We start from the raw sequence: 23,469 nt of genomic DNA, 5'->3' as shown, positions 1-23,469 counted from the left end.
AAGAGCATCAGCTCAGATCAGTTCAGGCAAATACTGAAGCCAGAGACAGCAAAGGCCCAAGCAGAAAATTTTGAGGTCAGTCCAGGTAAAATTCATTTTGTAATGAAAGAAGACAAATGCATGAGACACTTGCTCTTAACTGACAGAACCCAGCCAGTGAACTCAAACTCAAAGCCACTTCTCTAAACCCCAGACTGCAAAGATTGTTCCAGAAGGTCCAGCTGCAGAACACACCAGATGAAAACTATCTTGGCCACTGCAGCAACTCTACACAACAGCAGATCAGGAACCGGGAGCAGCAGGACAAACACTCCTGGGAGTATCTGAGCCAGGTCACCTGCTCTGGCAAGCTGTGCCCACACTGGTGCCCAGCACTGCAGTCACAGCACACTGAGCCATCAGCGGGGCAGCAGGAATGGGAGGCACCCAACACTGCACTGTGTGTGCCACACCTACAGCACACTCATTTCTCCTTAAGGAACAGCAGCCACCACCACTGACATTTGCACCCGCGATTAGAACTGCCACCACCGTCTTTAGAGTGGCGCTTTGTACAAGGCGTGTCAGTAAACAAATTAACAAATGGGAATGGGTTATGCATCCTTGCCTGACAGAGTGACACGGGTGACAGCTCCACTCAGGCTCTGCATGAAGAAACAGGCTCAGAGAGTAATAAAGATTGAGCTTTGACCAGTTAAGTGTTAATAATATCTGACACACATGGATGAGGATTAATCAGGGAGTTGTCAGGACTGTTGTAATAATAGCTGCTTGAAATGCTGTTCAGTGGGAGGGATTCTAAAAATGAGAATACATTCACTTAATATATTGCAGTGCTTGCTTTAAAATTAATCATGAATAATCATTAGAAGGTTTCTGGTTGGAGGGAGGGAGTATTTCACATGACCCAGATGCTGGCTGTACATCTCCACAGATGGGATTATAGCTGCCTGGTACCTAATAATGAGAGCTCTGTTTCAGCCTTGTGCCTTTTATTTCACTCTTGGTCTAACTGCAGTGGCAGTGAGAAAGTTCATCAATTTCAGCCAACAAAAATGCTGATACTGCTGGGGTTGAATAAAACTATGATGTACATGCAACTGTGCATGTGGGAGGTTGTCAAAGACGTACACTGGAGACAGAACTGACTTCTGCCCATGGAAACTCTTTTTCTGCTGTGTTGCAATTCTGTTTTCTGAATTCAAACATAATGCAATAATGTTCTTAGTGCTGTGCTTAATTTTAAGTACTTGGACGGTCTGATTAAGGCACTGTTCAACTGCTTAAAGTTGGATTTGCTAGGATGATTCAGTTGCTTTAAGTTATACATACAATTATCCTGGTAAAGAGCTCTCTCTTCTTCAGTCCTGTGGGTAATACTGCAGCCAGAAAGGCTGTTGATTATAACAATAAAGCATCCAAAAATGACAAAATGCAGCTGAATACTTTTTTCATAACAAAAATTTAGTAGTCAACGAATGCTGTTACATCTCAAATCAAGGTTAAACAAAACTAACTGCAGGCTAATAATGCAGAGGAATATCCCAAATTTTTATTTTCTTCCATTTTGACTCTAGTACCCTGATTACATTGGTTCCTTATAGGACCTCCTAGACACAGACTAGATTTACTTCTAGTAAAGAAGATCTTCTAAAGATTATATTCTTTCCTATTAGAAGATAAAACTTCCTTATCATACAAATGAACCAGGAGATAGCACTATTTCAATTTTTGCTCCTTCTGTTGTAGTCAGGTACCAACTGACTCATCGACCCTTTAATCTGTGGGTAAGTATTAATATTCATGAATGCAACTTCTATTTAATAATTAATTTAAGGACAAATACTGCTTAGATATGGTAAGTACTTGAACTTCTAATATGCACCAAGGTTAAATACTTGACAGAAACACCTTATGGTCTCATATCTCAATTACCTCTCAGGAAATAGAAAGAAAAAGAGTTTTCAGTCATATCAAAAGGTTTTTAATTTTTAATGTTGAACTCACAACAGACAGATTTCTATATGTTATACAACAACGTATATGCATTGTTATATACAATATACATTATATGGCCTTTTCAACCACAGGGATGCAATCTGTTGATCAATGTAAATGGCATTAACTTCTGTTTTTGTGAACTTGACAAATACTACATAGGTACAGTGATGATATCTCTGAAAAATATCAGTAAGCAGCATCAGAGTGTAATTTAAGTTAGAAACCAAGAGCAGTCTTTGGCAACACTGAAATTCTCCATCTCTGCAAAACGTGGGCTTTTAATTTCCAGGTGGCTTCATCACTATTTATGATGGCTTGCTCCTATTTTTTTCTTTTCTTTCTTTTTTTTTTTTTTTTTCTTCTGAAGGAAGGAAGACTTTCTATTCCTAGCCTGCTGTGGTATGCCTTCCATTGAGGGGTCTGTAATTATTTAGTCTGCATTTCCTGCTGTGGTGCAGATGAGGATATATTTCTGGAAATGGCAGCAAAGTCAGCTGTAATTCAGTCTAATTTTACTCTATTAGGTTTTTTATTCATTAAGTGCATCTTGACAACCTCCCACCAATCAACTTCCCAAAAGAAAGGAAAGTTTTCCCTACATGAACGTGCAACTGACCTTAGACTGCTTTCTTTTTCTGTTTGCACCCATTATGGAGAGGTTACATACAAAGTCTTTGCTTGGGAGATTCTGGACAAACTTCAAAGAACTGAGGCAGCACATGAGGTCCTTCAAATCCAGCGAGGGCTGGGCATTTTGTCATGGGATGGCTCAAAGTCCTATAACCCAGACAAGATTCAGGGTCTTCATGTTTGAACAAGTGAGCTGAGAAATGATAGCTTGGTCTTGTGCTGCTCCCTGCCCAGAATTGCTGTGTCTGGGAATGCAATGGTAGTTTTACATGGCCACAAAAATGAAAATACACTTAATGCTGGGGAGAGGTGTGTGGGTATGTGCTGTGGGAAGAAACAACAACAAGAAACAAAACAAGACAACAAAAAATCCCCAACAAAACAAAAAACAACCCGAAAATGAATGTCCAGCAAAAGCCAAGACTTGAGATGAGGAGAGGCATCCAATATTGTCCAATTTTGACCAATATTGAACCAAACCAAAAGTCTGTATCAACAAACAGGATTTGAGCAGAACTGAAGGAGACAATTCTTCACTGATCACCAACAGGACTATGAAATTCAGTAAAGTTAAAAAACAACTCTTAAAGGAAACAGCTCTCCAGATTTTCAACAGGAGCTGAAAACTGTCAGTAAAATGAAGAGATTTCAGCCAGCTGTGGCCATCAGGTGTGGCTGAGCCTTGGAAGGAGGAGTGCCACCACTATTTCCACTGCAGAGCTCCTGGAGCATCCCCTCCCCAACAGCCCTCCCCAAGCACGAGATGAGAGAGGGAAAATGGAGAACTGGGAGAGTAAATACACCAAAATTCTGTGACAGAATAGCCTATTTGATGCCTTCTAGACACAGGGAAAATAAGAACAGTAAAGCCTCAGTACTGGCAGGCCTCTGATGGATCAGTGAACACGATCAGTGTCACACAGCTACAGCAGACTGCTGCTGCTGAAGCAACCAGGAAATCTCACAGCTAAGGACCAGCATGTGCCTGGTTCTCCCCGTGTCTGTGGCTTGTCTCCTTCCCTTGATGATATTTCAGCAACAATTAATTCATGTTTTCTACTGGGTTGCTGGTTCCTCCCTCCTGCATGCAGCCATGGTGTCCTTAGAACAACTTCCTATCTTTGAGACAACTTAGCTGAAGGGAAAAGTTTTGGAACTACCACCAGTGTCAGACACTTACTTATATTTTCCTACTCCTAACTTTATTAACAGATTGAAGTCCTAATTTGGATGAATAATTCAAATGCTGGTAACTAATTGCACTTGTTCCCTCGGCGGATTTTTCCCATGGCACTTTCTTGTCCTACCAACCAACTTCAATGACAAAGGCTTAAATCTCATATTAGCAGCAGGCTTTTTCTGCCCTCTTATGCAAACACCCTTTGCATTGTCCTCCATGCTTCTAGGCTGCAGGTTCTGCAAGCATAGCACACTTGTCAACTGGACTGATTGAATGTTTAACAAACCCTCACTGACTGTGTCAAAGTCTCCTGCAAAAAAAGTGCAGGATGTCACAAACAGCATCCAAACCTGGGCTCCAAGAACAACTGTGTCAAAGTTACTGCCCTTTGTTTTTGTCCCACATCATCTTCACTTTCTCTTCTCCTTGTTTTTCAATCCTTCGGTTACAACAAACATGGTACACTGCAAACAAATACACTTAACCATATGCAAGGACAAATCAATTCATTTTCTGACTTGATTTTAATTCAGAAAAGCCAGTTATGATTTACTACATATTCTATCCATTTAAAAATCAAGACTGACAAGCCAATGCAAATATGCAATGCTGATGATGCACTTTGCTAGACAATTAAGCCATAAAATTCTATAGCACTGAAAATAGCTCAAAATACCACATGCACAAAGAGGCCAAGTTCTGTATCCTGAGGAAATAGCTTTGTATTCCATAAATTTACAGCATTTTATATCTTGCCAAAAAAATTACAGGAAACTCCAGCATTGAAGGTTTCCACCCCCAACCACCATTATGTGTGTTAGATGGAAGCCATCACTAAAAGGCTGATATTTAGCATGAAAAAAATAACTGAGTATAAAGACTAAGTGCCAAAACAGAAGTGCAATACCATTTTCTGAGAGTAAATTTGAACAATCTAATGGCAGCATCTGCTCTTTTTGATAAAGAGGCAGATGTATTTTGGGCCTCATCCTAAGTGAATGAAAATGCTTACATCACATACTAAAAAGCAATATTTTACATAAACGCATAATACCAAACCTACAATGAAAATCTTGTTCATTCTTATGACTTACTAGCCTAGCAGAAGCTTTGAGCCCAAATATTTCTTTTTACTATAGGAACAAAGTGATTCTCTGCATGAATTTCATGGTATCCATCTGCAGAGTAACACAGTACTGGAGATGGAATACTGGCTTAAATCTCTCTTGACACCATGTTTTATTTTCCTGCATGGTAATAAAAAGCAGAAAGTTTTATTAATGTAGAACTATGAAATGTACCAAGAGATACTCTAATACTATTTACCATGAATATAGATTAACATTTTAGGGTTTATGGCTAGTTATATATTTATTAAAGTTACTGTAAACAATATCAGATGGAGGTGAAATAAACATGAAAAGGCTCTCCATGGGTTTAGGTACATTCAACATCACAAAGCTCCTCATATGCTCATTAAATGCAATGATGCAACAGATATAAATCAAACATAATGACGCAGTTAAACCTAAATCTTCCTTTGTTTAAGACTCATTCTGCCTCTCTCTTGCTGCATCTATCCCTGTTCTGCCTCTATTTGGCTGCTGAGCCAGCTATCTTTACATATGCCTGTCCTTCAGAGCAGTGATACACAGTCCTTCCAAACTGCAGCCAATTTCTCCAACACAGAATTCCTGGAGGACAGAAACATTCTTCTCACAGACAAACAGAAGGCATTCATAGCACTCTCTCCCTCAGAAAACTCTCAGCTCCAAGTGGAAGCTCTGCACTAGAACATAAGGATCGAAAATAAATAACATAAATTTGAAGTGTCAAAAGCAAGTGCCTCGCACAGGAAAAGAAATCTGCAAGATAAATCCTGCAGAACAAAGGTACACTGCTTTTTTGCTGTCTGTTCTCTCTTTTTCCCATCCAGAGACAAGTGCCCAGTGAAATAACTCAAACAGCCACTGATTTCTGGTCTGGATTTACTGATTGAATAAAGGAGCATCCCTTTGCAGGCAGGAAATCTATTCCTTTTCCAGCATGGCTATAAAACAGTCTCATCACAACCAAGCTTTTTCAGGTACAGACTTGCTTGTCTGAACTTGCTCTACATATTTAGGCTGAATATTTCTTTCAAAGTTTAATTTTTATGGTATTGTTTTGAAGAGATAATTTAATCTCCTTTCAAGTTTTTAACATCACATTTACTTGTCACCTTGGGCTGTATTAGACACAAAACAAGCCTTCAGATCTAACCCAAAATCACGCAGTGGCTCTTCTGGACATTCCATACAGTATTACAGGGAAACAGCCACCAAACCTTTTCAAGGACATTTTCTAACACAGAGACTGCAAAAGATGAAACCACAAAGCAATGCATCTGAAAAAGACTGGAAACTGAAAAGAAACAGTTGGTAGATGCAGAGGAGGTAAAATAGTTTTGTCAGTAAGGCACAGAAAAAAGAATAACTTGATTCTGGAATCTGTTTTTATTACAAGCAGGTTCTAAAGCAAAATACTAGCAATCCTGATGGCTGAAATAAGAAGAGTTCCTTCTCTACATCCTTCTAAAAGCTCTGAATGGAATACAAACCAGAGTTCTGCTGACCTCTGCAGAAAGATCCAGCATGCAGAGAACCATGTTAGTTGTGAAAATGACATGTATTTTAACACGGTGCCTAAATTGCAAAGTTAAAAAAGAAGCAGTGTTTATCTAGAGCAGCAAGAAATGGAGTAGGTGTGGAACAGAAGTCGCTCACATCACAAGATCAAAGCAATTGGGCTTTGTAACCCAGCAGGATGGGTAGGAAAAAGGCTTGCTGACCCCAAAGGCTGTATGAGGAAGTGAAGGAGTGTGCAGGGCTGGGTCAGGCTGCTTGATGAGCACAGACACTGTGAAACAGCATTAGGCCACTGCAGGCCTATTGGTTTATCTACTGAGCCAAGCTTTCATTTTCTTTCTTTTTGATTGGAAGGGACCTTTTAAAGGTCATCTAGTCCAATCCCCTGCAATGAGCAAGGACATCTTCAACCAGATGGGGCTGCACAGACCCCCATCCAGACAGATCCTGAAGGTTTCCAGGCACAGGGCATCTATCACCTCTAGGCAATCTGTTTCAATATCTGAACACCCTCATTATAAAAAAAAACAAACCCAAAAGTTCTTTCTTGCTCTAAATTAACCCTCCTTCAGCTGAAAACCATTACCCCTTGTCCTGTTGCTACAGCCCCTACTATAAAGCATCCCCATCTTTCTTAGAAGTTCCTTTTCAGTGGAAGGCTCTTCCCTTGCAGCCTTCTTTCTCCAGGCTGAAGCACCAGTACCTCAGCCTTTCCTAATAGAAGAGCTCCAGCCTTCTGGTCATCTTTTTGGCCGTTCTCTGAGCCTGCCCTGACAGGTCCATGTCTGCCATGTACTGAGGACTCCAGAGCTGGATGCAGTGCTCCAGGTGAAGGCTCATCAGAGAGGAGCAGGCTTGCTAATTAAAATGATGTGTGTGCTCGCAGATGATTAAAATTAAAATTAGATCACTGAGCAGTACAAAGTTTCTTTGTAATATTTCCAGGTGTGAGGTCAGAGGTCAAATTCATTTTAGTAATCACCATTGCATTGGATTTTGTTGCTGGCAGTCAAATCCTGATAGAAGACTTAAAATATGTTGAATATTCACCTCTCCTTTATACTTAGAACCCAATAAAAATCATTGTAACATACAAGGGGCTACAGTTTGATTTGTGTGCTCTAGGGTCTCTAGGAAGTAATTTTATGTGTAATACTTTTTGTTGTTTTAAAAACTGGCCCTGTTGCTTTTGCCCTGTTAAAAAGCATCTACCTCCACCTGAATCTACCTTCACATTGCTCCCATGACCCCAGTCCTACTTGGTTTTACATCTTTTTGATTTTCAGAGTAAACCTTAACAATGAGATGCAAAGGTGGCCTACAAGCCCAAAAAATCAAAATAAACCAGTTCAAAGCCTGAAGGTTTCACTGCAGGCCTTTGAATCTTCAGTTCTGACAATACTGCTTCCCATGTGATAGCTTGGCTTCATGCTCTGTTGACAGCCACACAGTAACCTCAACTAACAATTGCCACATCTGCCCAAAGAAGTCAAAACCAAGCAGATATCCTATCCCTGTCTTTACTTTTTCCAAATTTTCAAAAGAAAAGCACTTTATGAAAAGGTTTATAGATCATTGCTGTTTGTACAACCATGAGGGTATTTTTTGACAGTGTTGTGTCATGGAAGACATCCATGAGATTCTCTTCGCACAGCTTGGCAGATAAAAAAACTGATTTAAAGTAAAACAGAAAATCAAGCATTCATTATGCCACAAAAACATTTATCTACATGCTGATGATTGAAATCTAACATAAAATTAATGCAGGCATTTAAGTAGCATTATGATTCACAATTAAGCTATGCAGATCTTTTTCAGGAACATCTCAGAATTTTTTGTTTCAAGAAAACCAACGTTAAAATGCAATTTTCTTTTTTACTTGCCCTTTAAGTTCCTGTTTTCAGAGTTGGAGTCAATTTTTAAACACTATCTCTGAATTTTTGGTGGTGAATCACATATACAGTGTTCATACTGAACTAGGTATGAAGTAGTGAAGTTAAAAATTATGATACACACAAGTATCATAATGTAATGTATCACAATGTTCTTTGAACATGACTTATGTTCAGAGAAACAACTGCTTTGAGAATACAGGGACAGGAACATTTGGATACCGTTTTAGGTCATTATTTCACCTGGTTCTGATATGTGACCAAGAAAAACTATCACATCCACTCTATAAAGCATAGGGTAATTAATTCCACTCTGCCTTCTCTTGTGTGCTCAATTTCAGTCCTAACAGCCTATAAATCAAGAAAATCCCTCTACTCATGGCTCCTTTCATGTAATGCTGGCAGGTCAGAATGGAGAGCACTGACACCTGCTCCAAGGAAAGTAGCCCCACGAGCTGGATTCCTAACTGGGGTTAGAATTTTAAACAAAGGCAGTAAGGAAGCAAATCAGAAAGTCTCTGTAATCCCAGTGAAAGAAGGCCCTGACTTCCAAAGTCCCTTCCAGCCAAACCATTGTATCACTCTACCTGCTGCACTGGCCTAGATAAACCAGCTTGGGATAGCAATCATGCTAACACAAAGCTACACACAAAAGAAATTACTCCAGAGCATGCTCTATAAATATTACCTTTAGCCATGATTTCATATCTGCTAGAAGCAGAGCATCTTATCAGGGTTCAGTTATATATTTATAGTATTTTTAAAGCCCCTGCATTTTTACAGTGGGTTAACACCAGAAATGTGGGGTTTTTTTCCCAGAACGGTGTAGTATGTACACTCAACATCACTTTTTAAAACAAATAAAATCCCAGCATTTTCAATACAACTTGATCATCATATTGAATATCTAGAAAAGATCTCATAAAACCCAGACTGGGCAGAAAATGGTGAATTAGGAAAGGGAATTTTTAATGGAAAGAAATAAATTATATCCCTAAAAAAGTCAGACTGCCAGAATACAGGATGACACAAGAAGAGAACCAAGAGAACCATTGGTGATTGCTTATCTTGTTCTTACTTCTCTTCTCCAAATATTTAGCCAATGGCCACTGAGGATAGAAGCCTTTTCTAGATCAATTTTTCCTGTGAGGCTGTTCTTTTTATCTTCTTTAAAGTGATTAAAAACTGTAAGCCTCAGCAACTCTGATTTTTATAAAAAGAATCCAGAACGATTCAACATCCAGCAGCTCAGGAATGTCTATTTAATAACTACACCACCTCAAACTCCTCACTGGACAATTGCTCCTATTAACTCTACCAGGAATTTGAACATATTAAGAATGCACAAGTACTGCACCAGGCCCGCAGTGCTCCCTCTCTTCTTGCCAACCTTCAGTCTGCATCCAATGCAGGGAGGATACCGAGTGCTGTACATGAGGCTGTGGATGCACAGTGAGTTGGAATGACCTCTGGATAACCTCACTCTTCTGGACAACCTTCCACTGTGCATTTTTGCCTTTGTGCTTTCACTCGTCTGCCACTCTCCATCCCAACAAGGATAGTTAAGAGAGAAGGAACATGACATTCATGTCATACTTGCTGCATTGCACTGATAAATCCATCCACACCTTTGGCTTCTTTCACTCCCTTTTATAGCTGGGAAATGACTGCCCAAGAGCTTAAAGCTGCTCACCTAATGTCTGTACATCAGCTGGCACACTGCAGCCTTGAGCCAATTCCACCAAAATCCTCTTGCAGGGAGCAGGGATGCAGCAGCTGATGCTGCCAGCACTGTGGGTGCTCCTCTCTACAAGAGCAGCCCCCTTCACCCACAGTCAGTGCTCCCCAATCTTTCCCACATCCATAAGAGCAGAGGGAATGCTGGCAGTACCACATGGTGTATTCAGGTTTCTGCTCCTGCTGGCAAACTCTGAGAAGGAAAAGCACTCCTGATAAGGACAGGCCACAGAGAAATGGGCAAGGGACACACCACACTGACAAGTCTCGAATAGGAAGCAAACAAAGCCTTTTGCCCTGTGGTCACAAAATACTTCCCACCACTTTATATATTATGGGTTTGCACGCCCATTAGCAGAGCTGAATTTACTGCTCTCTTGGTCTCTTTTCCACCTTTCTGCTGGCACTATTCCACGTACTTTTTGTTATTGATTTGGCATTTCCATTTATTCTCCTGCAGGTTATTAAAATTATTTTAAAACAGCTCATAAGAATCACACTGAAAAACTACTTAAAGGTTCAGAAGATATTTGTCTGACATTCTACTCCCATATTCCACAGCAATAGTCCTGGATATGCTCCATAAGGTTGGAAGAGGAGCCTGCCAAATACTGAACTAGCCTGGCAGGTGGCTCAGAACTATTTTTTCCACCAGGAACTCAAAAAATATAGCAGACACAAATATTTCATGGGATATATTCACAGGTCATGCCTGACACAGGAATGCATTAAGCTCAAAAATTTTGCTCACTCCTTTTCAGTAAGCTCAGACTGACATGTGGCAGAATAAAAGCATTTGGTCCAGCAGTATTCCAGAGTAAAACTAAACAACTGGAGATTCCTCAAAAACAGACACCAGGCACTTGAATTTCTTAGATAAATTTCATTTTCACTTCTAAAATATGCCAATAGCTTGACCTTTCCTGGGCCAGTTCAATTACTGGGGGAATACAGACATAGAAACACAAGGTATGTCTGTGTCTTTCCAAGCATTAGAAACACAGCAAATATTCACTTTCCAAATAAATAAAAAATATTATTTTTAAGAATGTCCGTCCCAAATGTCTTCGACCCATGTTATATGGTTTCAAACTTCCAATATACCACTAGGGAATAATCTTGGTGGGAGGGCTGTGCATTTTTGAAGCCTCACCCTTTCACATATTCAAGCTTCATCTTTTTCAGTAATATAAACAAAATCCCTGCATTTTGTTAAAGGAAATCTCATAGTTTCTCACACGTATGTGATACTTAGCTCAGGGCATTAAAAAACCCCAAATACTGCATGAGTTGACAGTGCTATGTTTCAATATAATTTAGTTAAAATACTAATCTTAGGGGCTGTAGGAATAACTAAAGACAAACCAAGGATGGAGGGAGAAGGGATATGAATCAGAATAAGAACTAATAGCATAAACCCACATAACATTATCTGAGTTAAAGAGCAGTGAAAACACTCTGCAAAACAATATCCTGAGGACTCAAAAAAGAAAATCTATAGAAAGGAAAAAAAGATAATCAACAACAACAGAAAATGCAAAGCCAGGAAAATTCCCTTTATGGGCATTTCCAGTGAGGTTTAGTGAAATAAAAGGTGATCAAGTGATTCCATTGCAAAGTCTATAATCCAAAGTGAAGATCCCAGCACTTTCTGGAAAAAATCCAGCCCCCTTGAAAAGTAGAGAAGGTGAGCAGCTGAACTGTTGATTATTAGGGGTCACTTCTGGAAAACCTTTGTTTGCATGTAGCTGATCACATGACAAATAGCTTTTGGAAATAGGCTCAGGCAACAGTCCTCCAAGGGGAAATGTGTTGCACATTACATCACCATCATCAGTAACAGGTAATAAGTTTTTACATTTATCACATGCAGCAAATTTAATATAAACACGGTTTTTCTATTAGGCAGAGGAGCAGAACACAAGTTTCTCAGAGAAAACTGTGCTCTGACTTCCTCTGATTTTTTCTCATGCACTTAACGCCCGTGATGAACATAAGAGGAACCAACACAATGTTCCAAAAAAAATGTGACTGTAGTAGCAAGATACCAAGCCAAGACACTATAAAATAGATCCTCAAATGTTTTTTTTTCAAGCACTTAAAAAACCCCCCCAAATTCCTTTATCCCAGGCACTTTGCTTCTCTGCATAGATGCATAAAAGTCTTTCTCTCATGTGATTTCTAGTAAAATTACTAACTGAGCTTTAAAATATGCCCTTCGCCCACAGCACTAACTTAGTTTTTGTTAAACAGAACCTCCCAAGTTTTTTCCTTGCTTGTTCTTTTCTCTGGTGAATATTGATAGGTACTTTTTCTCTCCAAATGCTACTTTTCCTGAGCATTTTTAAAGGATTTTGACAGTTGTATCAACTTCACTAATTCTATGCTAATTTTTAGATGTGGTTTCTGATTTCACATACAATTTCTACAGCTGCAAAGCTTGTGTTTTCATCAACAAAAATTGCTGAATGCAAAATAAAGCTATATGATCAAACTGTCTTAATGAGCAATATTAACTGGAGAGAGCCTGCACAGAGAGCATAAGCCCCAGATTTCAAACTGCATTTGCTACACACAAGTTTACAGAAGTGCATGACTAATTCCTATACAGACAAAGGTTTAAATCCATGGTAAAGGGTTGTATTAAGTGCCTGAAGACACCTACAGATGTTTTTTGTGGAGCTGTAGCCTCACAACAAGATCTTACAGTCCTTAATTTCTGTTAAACATATTTAATTAATTTTGCCTATTAATGCTGTGTCATCTGGGAGCAAACTTCTCAAGCAACTCTCTCCTTATGACATCTCTGAGTTCTTTTGATACATTTTGTATGTTGTTTCTGAAAACCTGGTATTTACACTAATTACCCACCCTAAAATCTAAATTTGGAAGAACAGAGCTGGAGGAGGTGACTTAGATGTGCACTGAACTCAGAAAGTAACCCGAACAGAGACAATGGAAAATGCTTGAAATACCACACAGCAAATATCAAAAGCTGCAACATTAAGATAAAGACATCTTGGTGACCTGGGGGTCAAATGACCAAGTCACACTGCTTGCAGTACCACTGTGTTCCAAAATTAGCACTGCATATACTACTAAATGTAAAATCGCCAGGAGTGGGGATTATCATCAGGCAGCTTCTTAAGAACGATTTTTCTACTTACACAGCAGTTTTAATAATGTTAATGGTGAGAAGAACTGAGCTGCCATGGCTATCAGCTAATTGCATTAACATGTACAAAACACCATAAAAATTTCATGTAACGTCTGTTTAGCAACCATTCATCATGAACATGTTAACAAAATCCTTTATTTGCACCACTCCATCAGCTGCCATAAATCATATGTACTTTGGCTGCTGCCAGCTTGTTTAAAATTCTCATTAGCTACAACTAGCAGGTTATCTGTTAACTCCTAAACACAGAATTAAAGCAAAATAATACTAATTTTTAAAATATATATATGCTTTCAGGCTTCATTGTAAATTCAGAAGTCACCCAGACCCATTCATATGCAAAACGCTCAGTGTCACAGTTTCTAAAGCCCAGACATTAAGCCAAGACTTAAAGCTGCCTTGTTAACCAGAATTACCTTAGGACAATAGGCCCTAAAAGCCATAAGAAGTTACAAATATCATAGAAGTAAAAAAGAGAGGTTATTAAGTTCTACATAAATGTACTGCTTCCACTGTATGTCCAGAGGTCAGGATGTGAGCATCCAGACTGTGACTCCTCATCCACAAATCCCTGTCCATGTCCAGTGTATGTCTTCTCCCCTTGGGAAACACTCTAGATTCCAACAGAACACAAATTCTCTCAGTGACACTCCAGCAGGCACTGCTTGCTGCTACTCATCTCCCTTCAAAGCAGTCAAATAGGTTTAACTGACACCTGTTTAATTTTTTTTCATCAGCTTCATCAAGGATGAAAGTGTCACCAGCACATTCATTTCATGGCCCTTAACGTCACCCACGTGCCACAGCTACAAGTTAGAGCTCTATATCCCTACAAAAGCATCTCAGTGACTTGGAGCTACATCTTATTGGAGTAACAGTTAAAATTTTTGACAACAATTCTATTGAGATTACATGAGAAATCTGAAAAGAATTCCTCATCTCCCAAAGGTACGCCAAAACCATCCCAAAGAAATTATCAGAACCAAAATGACTTATTATATATGAAATATGTATTGAAATTATTAGCAGACTTAAGATAGTTAAAGCCACAAAGTATTTTTTAAAAGACTGATTTTCATCACTTTTCTCACTATTTTCTTGTCCAAGGATAAAGAAATATATGTAAAAAAAATCTGTGACGACTCCTCACAATCTCTTTCAGTCATCTCAAAGAGAAACAAAACAACCTTTCCTCTCCCCCCACACCAAATCAAAGAGCTGCAAAACATTAGTTACAAAAATTGGTCCAAAATAGTGGATTTTTCAATAGTGAAGCAGATTTTGCCATTTTAAATAGTGCTCAGAACACTGCATGTGTAGGGTCTTTTTTTAAATTATTTTTCTATATTAACACTTCATCTGAAACCACGTTCTGAATGTGCTCCATCTGATATCTGTGCAATGCAGAAATTGCACACTCGGAAAACTCATTATAAGATGACAGCATTATGTTAATGTGTGCTAAAAATTACTACAAGTTGTAACTTTAATTTTCCCTGCTTCCCCCCTCCAATAAAAAAAAAAGGAAAAAAAAATCAGCATGCACTTCGGCATTAAGCATCTTCTGGCATTTGGCTTTTTTTTTTTTTTTTGCCAAAAAGCATGATTTAATAAAATAACACATTGTTGACTCACCACAGCATGTGCTATGTCTCTCATCTATAGGAAATAGTTCAAAGGCATCAACTTCATGCATGGGTTGCCATAGCTGATATTTGAGTCTGGCCTGCTGTTGGTACAGGTTTCTAATACTAGCCCTAAGCACAAAAAAAGAGAAAGAAATATTTGGAGTTTATTTTTCAAGTCTGATTGACACAGAAAATTTCAGATAACTAAACTAATCTGGAATATCAATATCTGCGCATCATGTAACAAAGACTTTAGATTTTCCTCTGATAATACCATAATGCATCCTGTTCAGGCAGTATCTGTACCATAAATTTCCTTTCTTCCACACAAAGAAGAAAGGCAGGAGACAGAAAATTATGCAGAATCAAGTGCTGTTTAAATGGGAGAAGTGTGTCACAATTATTCCCCACCAGCAAGAAAAAAAAAAGAAAAAGAAAAAAAATCAAGGTCTTAGTGCTCATGAGCACATGTTCAAGACTGTTCAAATTGAAACAGATGGCACTAAAAAAAATAATAAAACTGATCTAAAATAATTATTTTTGTTTCTATACTATCTTTCTCAGGCCAGATCTTTTCTTTGGAATAAGGAAGAGCAGAAACTTTACCTATAACAAGTTGAGATATGGACACAGTCACCTGCCACCGATACCTGGGGATGGAAATGAAATTTGACTTGTGACTAATTAACAGCTTTCAAAACTGTGTCATATGGATACATACAGGAATCAGGAAAGGCCTGTGAGTTATTGCTGTTTATCAAATTAGCACCCACTTAAAAACAAATAACAAAGCATGTGACAAAAAAGTTCAACTGACAAAGCACATGCAGCCAAGAAACTTACAGAAAACCTCAAGAACTGTAGGAAAAAGCAAATGCTGTGGTATTAAGATGGTGAATAAGAGAAGGAACAATCAAACATGGTGTTCTGGTACCTAACCACTGAACAAAACTAAGTGATTACTGGTAAATATAAGGTTTGAGCACCCTCACCCTTGCATCCTAACATGCTTTAAAGTATCTCAGAAGAGAACTAAATTTTTATACTAAGAAAAGAAAATCAAAATTCCTCATGAGAAAACAACTACTTGACAAAAAAAAGGGCCGGCCCAACTCACGCTCCTGAAATCCCACCTTCAAATTACAGTTCCTGATTTGCTGGGTTATTGACCTCTTAGTGTAGAATCCTAGTGAAGCAGCTATTGACTTGACTGGAAGGCTCTTCTGGACCTCCAACTTTTAGTGACTATTACCTCACAAAAGTCCTGAGAGAGTCCAACATGCCCAAAGATTCGTGTCATATCAGGTCCTAACACAGCCCAAATTTCCAGTGTCACTGCTGCGATGTGAGCAAGGGGCTGCACTCACAGGGTCATCAACATCGTCTTGTTCTTAGGCAGGAGAAAAGCCCAGAACCTGCCTAAAAATACAACAGCTGCTTTTCCTTTTTCCTGCTGCAAAAAGACACTGCCCTGTGCTCCAGGCATAGTCAGGAAGATCCTAGGGTACACATGAGCTTTAGATCATGAATTCACATCCTTTGTGTAGAAACGAAACTGAGAACAGACCACCACCACCATACACCAAAACTTCTACCAAAAATCTCACTGTACAAAAAAAACAGTAAGATGGGAAAGTTTTGGGACTTGAATTTCCTGCCCTTGTCTTCTAACAACTAGCCAAGACTGATTCTAAAGCTTGCTAACAAAGCTACAGCTATCAGGCTGGAACACAGTAGAGCAGCTCAAGGACAGCTGTGTAACTTTCATAAAGAGTGGACATGGGACCAGGAAATTCCATCCCATCCCCTCTAATGTTTTTGACTTCTACTTTAATCACTGGTGATCCTTTTATGAGGGTTCATTTTCCTTGCAAGTAGCCTTCAAAACAGTAAGTGTGCAAGAATCATAGAAAAGGAACAGTAAGTGTGCAAGAATCAAAAGCAGAATACAAACATTGAAGGTCAGAATTTATATACATATTCGGTATTGTAGTCCAATGAAGACTCCCTCCTTTACTCCTGATGATATAACAGAGCAGCAACTGTGGCGATTCTGCAATCTCTAGGCTTTCAGGACATAATTTCTAGTAGTGCTATTATTATAAGCTCAAAATGTAATGAGTGGAATGGGAGGGGCTATGGGTATAGAATGCTTGTGATTAAAAAAACCCCAAAATTTACTTGGATTTTAAAATTTACCAACAAGCTGGTGATATTTTCCATAATTTGGAATTGTCCAGGGAACTGGGTAGTATCTACTGAACAACAGTTTAAGACATTGCAAATTTTAAAGCTGAAGGCCTTTCCTGAAATGCAGCTTTTCTCTCTTCCAAGTCTTAAGAAAATTATGATGTCGTCTGCAATGCTAAAACCATCCTCCTTTGGGCCTGCTTTAGCCTTCCCTAAAATTGGATGAATTTTGCAATGAACTGTAAATTACAAGTGAACTTTATGACCTTCTCCAATACCATGGCAGTGAAATTTTGATAACTCTCTCTTTGCTTTAGCAAGCCAGATTTGGTACTGTAACACTGTTTGAAGATATATTGATCCAGTACTGTTAAATTGCTAAAAAACAGCTGCAAACATGCCAGGCACTGACAGCAGGGAAAAGAAAACCCCAAATCTACAAGGAAACACTCATCCCTGTGGTCTGCTCATAGAAATGTGTGTGTGCACTGAAGGGGCTTTTTAACAATGAGAAGGACATTTTCCAAGCAGGCAGACAGGCAGCTGAAGTTAACTTATTTTTCATGGTAAGTGATTTCTGTCCTTATCCTATTTAGGAACATCCTTGTAATCCTAATACTCCTCAACGAAACCATAATTACAGCAAGACCCTGAAAAATGATGCATACCCTGAAACAGCAGGAGAGAGCTATGAGCAAGAGTGCAGTTTATTGAGAGTCAGGGAAAAAGAATATTGTTTAATGGCTGAGGTCAAATCACCTTTGTCGTTCACATCCGCATCCCTGCAAGACAAAGTCGTTAGCTGAGCCAACTGAAAAGGAATATTCCTATGCCACCATTCCTAGCAGGAAGACAGCAGACAGCCAGAGGAGCACAGAAGAAAATATTGCCCCAGTGCTCCTGGCCAGTGATTACATGGCAATGTAGTGAAAGAAGGTGAAAATAGTGGAGGTTTGGTGCACCCCATTTTCCCCAGGGCAGGGGGACCAAAGACAGGTTTCACGTGAGCAAAGACAAGCAGCCCTGTGCTGTACCTACACCTGCCTGTTCTGTATTAACCCTTCTCTTCTGCTGAAGCTGGGCTTGCAGGACAACCTCTGTCTGTGTCCTCAACCAAGCTGATTTCAGACTCCTCTGGTCACTTACAATATACTCATTTGCATTTTCCTCCTAATAAATTTCTACTCTGTGCCATAATTTCCCTCAAAATTTGTATTTCACACAGTGTCAGTTTGTCCCTGTAGAAGCCCCTGGCAAAACTTACAGTGAACATATCAGAGGAGTGGAAAGTTGCACTGAGGATATCAGGAAGCTCTGCAGCAAAAGGAACCCATGTAAACAAGCTGACAATCCCCAGCACACGAATGGTGTGAAACATGCCCATCATGGTTCACTGGGAGCACTGGCTGCTTATTAAACAATGCTGTAACACTTAATTAACCAAGGCAAATTTATATTATTTCTAATAATGTCCCTCTGCTGTAAAAAACAAAACCAACACTTCTTCCTGTAGCAGTAGATTTTTCTGCCAAAGGATTTCCCTGCAAAGCAACATTGATTTCACTGCAGCATCTACAGATTTTTAATTCTCTTTTGCAAAATAACTGGCCCGTAGCTTGCTGTAAACATTTCTCCTGAAAGCTCTTGTGGTTCTGTAAAACCCAGTGGGCTGAGTTGTTCACTTGAATCCAAGTAATGTGGAAGAGTGATGATTAAAGGCTACTTTCTTAAAAACAACCCCCACCCCCACATCCAACAAGGTCTGTCAAACACTTCCACACACATACTTTTTTCTTTTTGGAATTCAATCACTGTACAAAAGGCCAAGACTTCTGTCCTCTGAATCTTCCAGCTCCTTGCCCTCTCTTTATTTTTCCACATTCGAATTTCATACGGCTGTGTACGGACCATATAACCCCACAACACCCTCATTTTTCTACTGAGCTGCGAGCCAAGACACCTCCTTCCCCCCAAAGCCCGCGGGCAGCCTTAGAGGTGATGAGGCTGAGTAAAACCCCGCTGTTTACATGAGCCAGCTGCTAAAGCACCACCACACTCCCCTCCACCGTGTGCCCCTGCCCTGCTCTCACAGCCACCGGCACCCACAGCACCCAAGCATCAAAGCTCATACACACCCGACCACAGGGAAACACAGGGATGCTTCTCCGGCCACAAAATGGACAGGTGCAGCCTTCTTGCTTCGCTTTGCAGTTTACTTCATTAACCTCTCTCTCTCTCTCTCTCCCCCTGCTTTAATTTTTTTTTTTCCCCCCTCAAGCAGCAATCAATATTCATCACCCCACCCTGCGAAAGCAGTTAGTCAAAGAATATTAGCATCAGCCACCTACCATTCCTTGCTTGCCAGCTATTCTCCTCGTCCAGAAAGCTTTTCCCCAAACTGCGACTTTAGGTGGTATTTTTAAATCACATTCCAAACAGTGCCGAGGGGGAAAAAAAATATGGGGTATTTATAATAATAGAAAAAAAATAAAAAAGGGGGGGAAAAAAAAGAAAAAAAGATGGGCAGTTGGTTTCAAGGTAAATCACTGTTTTCCTTTAAAGAACTGAATAAAAGCCTGGGGGAGAGGGTAGAGGAGAACAGAAAAAGGGGAGGCAAAATGTCTGATAATAATGAAATAAAAGGGGAGGGGGGGGGGAAGAGTGGCTTGCTGAATCACGCTCTTTCACTGCCTGGAAACCATTGTGCAGCGTGATGCTGGCTGTACCATTGTGGAACCTACCAGAGGAGACAGGCAGAGAGCTTGGGGAATGGGGCTGCTATGGCAACTGAAAGGAGCACACTTGACGTCAAAGCACACAGAGGTCTGGCAGGGGGAGGGAGAGAAAAATCTAATCTGCAGCCACAGCCACGGTATCTCCTGGAGAATCGGCATAGAGCAGCCTGCAAAGGAAAGCCGAGCAGCCTCCTGTAGCACTCAGCAGCAGCAGCAGCTCCGACATCTGCAGTACAGAGGGAAGGTGGAATAGCAGTGTGGATCTGCTCTTTTGTTTACATCAGCTGCTGTACAAAGGCATAAATGCCCATCACCCTAAAAAAAAATGTACACATGTTTAAAATTCAATCAAGTTTCACACTCGGGAGAGGGATTTTAAAACATAATAAAATTACAACACATCTCCTCCACAGCTATTGAACACAGCTGCTGCTCAAATGAGCAAGCAGTGCAACTCTTGGAGTCCCTCAGATGACCAAGCACCTGCTAAAGATCTCCCCTCTAGCAGTGTGTTGTGCCCACTGCTAGACTGCCACAAATCCCACTTCTAAAACCTACCACTGCACAGAGGAACTGCTGCATTTTTTGCTCACAGAACCAAGCAGAGCTGGTGATGACTTCTGATGCCCTCCAGTTTAAAAACTGAGCAGATAACATTTGTTCTGCACATATCAAACTGCAGGATGTCTCCTCTCTTCTGACATTAAACAGCAAAGAAAGCACACTGGAGGGCTACCACACTTCCATGAGATGTAGGCTGGGATAAGAGCTAGTCAGAAATATTATCATAGAATGGTTTGGGGTGGGAGCAATGTTAAAGATCATCCAATTCCAGTATCCCCAGGCAGGAATGTCATTCATTAGACCAGATTGCTCAGAGCCCCATCCAACCTGGCCTTGCACATTTCCAGGGATGGGGCCTCCACAGCTTCTCTGGGCAACCTGTGCCCATGCCTCAACACCATCACAGTGAAGAATTTATTCTTAATATCTAACCTAAAGTTGCTCATTTTCAGTTTGAAGTCATTCCCCCTCATCCTGTCACTTCAGGCCCTTGTAAAAAGTCCCTCTCTTTCCTGTAGGCTCCCTCAGGTTATAGAAGCCCACAGTTAGGTCACCCCAAAGACCTCTCCAGGCTGAACAATCCCAATCCTTTTTGCCTTTCCTCCTATTATGGTGACATTTTATCTTGCCAAAATATCATTTCAAAAAACCAAATAATTTTCTTCAGTATATCAATTTCATTGGTCAAAAAGAACACCAAGGAACTCATTGCAGCTTTCCTGCCACTGGTCTGCATATTCCACAGGTTTTTCCACACCCAGAGCCACACAGTCTGTGTGACCAGGAACTTGAACACAGAGGTTATCTAACCGAGTTGGGTGACTCCTGCTTTTCTGAGTGCCTTTAGCAGCCCATCCATTGACACATGGCATGACACACAAACATTTAAATCGTTTAACCTAACTACAGACAAAGTGAAGTCAATGGCTGTGATGGGCCCCTGAGCTATTGGTTGCCCATTCTTATCTACATATACAACTCCCCCTTCTCCATTAGCCTGTTTCTCTTTTGTGTTGTTTTTTGGATGTGAAGGTTTTTATTTTCATTCATACATTCCTGCATACATAAATACATGCATGAAGGTCTGAACACATTTAGTTGCAGCGAGAAAAAAAATCTATAGTTCCAAATTTCACACAGTTGTCTTTTTTCCCTCCCCATTTACTTAGCAGCTCTACCACAAGCTAACAACCACCACAGAAAGTCCTCTCCACACTCTACATATTACTAAGAGATGATGTGAGGATGTCCTGCCATTGTCACCAGTGCCCAGTGGAGGCACAAAGGGCAGCAGGGCACAACCTCCACCACAGTTTGCAAACTGTGAAATAAGTAGAAATAAGTAGAAATAAGCACAGTAGAAATTTGCACAGTAGAAATAAGCAATAAGCCACATACATTTAATGTGTCAAGCTCAATACTGGTCTTCTTCCACAATTCACTATTGTTAGCCAAAATACCAGAATGAAATTACCTCTCTGAAAGTTTTTTCCTTAAAAATATATCGATACACATATTTTCCTGTATTACAAAATATATTCAGAATACATTGAATTTAAGTTTTATAGAGAAAAAAACCCAACCCCACATTATTGTGTGAGTCAGGAAAATACCTTTGAAAATACCATTAACTGACCACTCACTGGTGCAGAAGGGATTAAGGGTGGCTGTTCCTGTCATAATTACAAGAGTGTGGTTGGAGAAACAGAGAGGAAACATAAAGCCTAAGCTTCTGTGAAATGACAAGCTTTGGAGAATAATTAGGATATTTGCCCTTGAAACAACGTATCTAATGGAAAATAGTGGCTTTCAAATGCTTCTTTTCCCAATCCAGGGATGCTGCTTCCTTGAGCTCAGCACCAATTCTCTCCACATTCATCTTGGGTGATTACAGTGTCCTCCCGAGATGCTTTACTGGCTGGGTCAAGATACGCCAGGATGCCACAAAATGCATTCCACACTGGAATCAGAGCTCAGCTGAACACTGTAATGGCCTGACACAGTGCATCAGATTGGCATCAAACAATTTAAACAAATCTTTTTTGGCACCAGTTTCCCAGAATAGCTGCCCCAGTCTTAACTGGTGGATGTGCTCTCTGTGACAGGTAAGGCCAGAAGTGGGTATGGTCTAAATTTAAGGTCGACTGGATGGGAACACATGTTTTTCAGCACAGAATTAGCTACAAATGTCACAATGAGCCAAGTAAATTAATTTGAGCTAAGCTCTTGGACCTCCTCTTTGTGCCTCTAAAGCATTCAGCGTTGGTCCTCCTTAGTACAAAAATAATTTCATTTCAAATGCAAATTCTGCATACGATTTGTAGCCCAGGAGATGAAAGTTAGACTGTACCTCTGTCACTGATTTTCATGAGAGACACTGGGAGCACATTTCTCCCAGAGCCTGCTGCATGGATGGCTGAATGTAGCAGCTCCTGACTTGCCACAGTTTGCAGTCCAGCACATTAAATCTGAAATTGGCAATGGCTTAATGCCGTGGGTTGCAAACTGTGATGGTTTAAGAGCAGCTACACGCCCCCTTCAGCTCTGCCTGCCTTACAGGGGTCATCTTGCTCTGAATCACATTAAATTAAGGCCACTAAAATAAAATCCTAGTGAGCAAGAATCCTCATGTTTTAAGGCAGAAAGCAACAAACCAATCTCTGAACAAATTCTTCCACCCAACTCGGTGCTAAAGCCAGAACTAAAGGATTTCTCAACATCACTTTCAGCCACAGTTTTGCAGGATTCCAGTCTGATGCAATGTTGCACTCTCCAGTGGAACAGTGAAGGTTTGTGCCAGGCTCTCCATGGAACCAGCCACTGCTGTTCTCCCCAGGTATGTACCCACTGTACACACAACCCAGTAATGCCTTTATTTGTAATTTATGTAAATTATTTTACAAGCTTGAGGATGCAATATAACAAACTCTTTTTTTTGGCAGCTCTCATTTGTCTGCCATACAACCCTTCCCTGTACTGAACTTCTAAGCTAGTTTTTAACAAAATCGAAAAATTTGTAATGCCTTCGTTGCTCTTCATTCTCAAGGAAAAATTACTGATGAAGGCTGACCTGGACTTCATCCTAGACAAAAGAAATAATAATCTTG

General features: G+C 40.1%; 1 protein-coding gene across 9 annotated transcripts in view; it reads right to left on the bottom strand.

The window, feature by feature from the left end:
- Nucleotides 1-19,803, bottom strand: part of MAPK10 (mitogen-activated protein kinase 10) — a 140,290-nt gene extending 120,487 nt beyond the window's left edge. For 3 of the 9 annotated variants that reach the window (XM_088164052.1, XM_088164058.1, XM_014880596.2), the window contains exons 1-2: nucleotides 19,412-19,802; nucleotides 14,881-15,002 (exon numbers count right to left, since the gene is read on the bottom strand). The gene's annotated coding sequence lies outside the window, so the exon portion shown is untranslated. Of the gene's footprint in view, nucleotides 1-14,880; nucleotides 15,003-15,479; nucleotides 15,524-19,198; nucleotides 19,316-19,411 lie in introns of those variants that run through there. The other 6 variants (XM_088164055.1, XM_088164059.1, XM_088164056.1 and 3 more) reach the window with 4 other exon arrangements.
- Nucleotides 19,804-23,469: the final 3,666 nt, after the last annotated feature.

The sequence above is a fragment of the Sturnus vulgaris genome, chromosome 4, assembly GCF_052056855.1.
Source record: "Sturnus vulgaris isolate bStuVul1 chromosome 4, bStuVul1.hap1, whole genome shotgun sequence".
In the NCBI taxonomy this organism is placed as follows: Eukaryota; Metazoa; Chordata; class Aves; order Passeriformes; family Sturnidae; genus Sturnus; species Sturnus vulgaris.
This window is presented reverse-complemented; position numbering and strand designations above follow the sequence as displayed.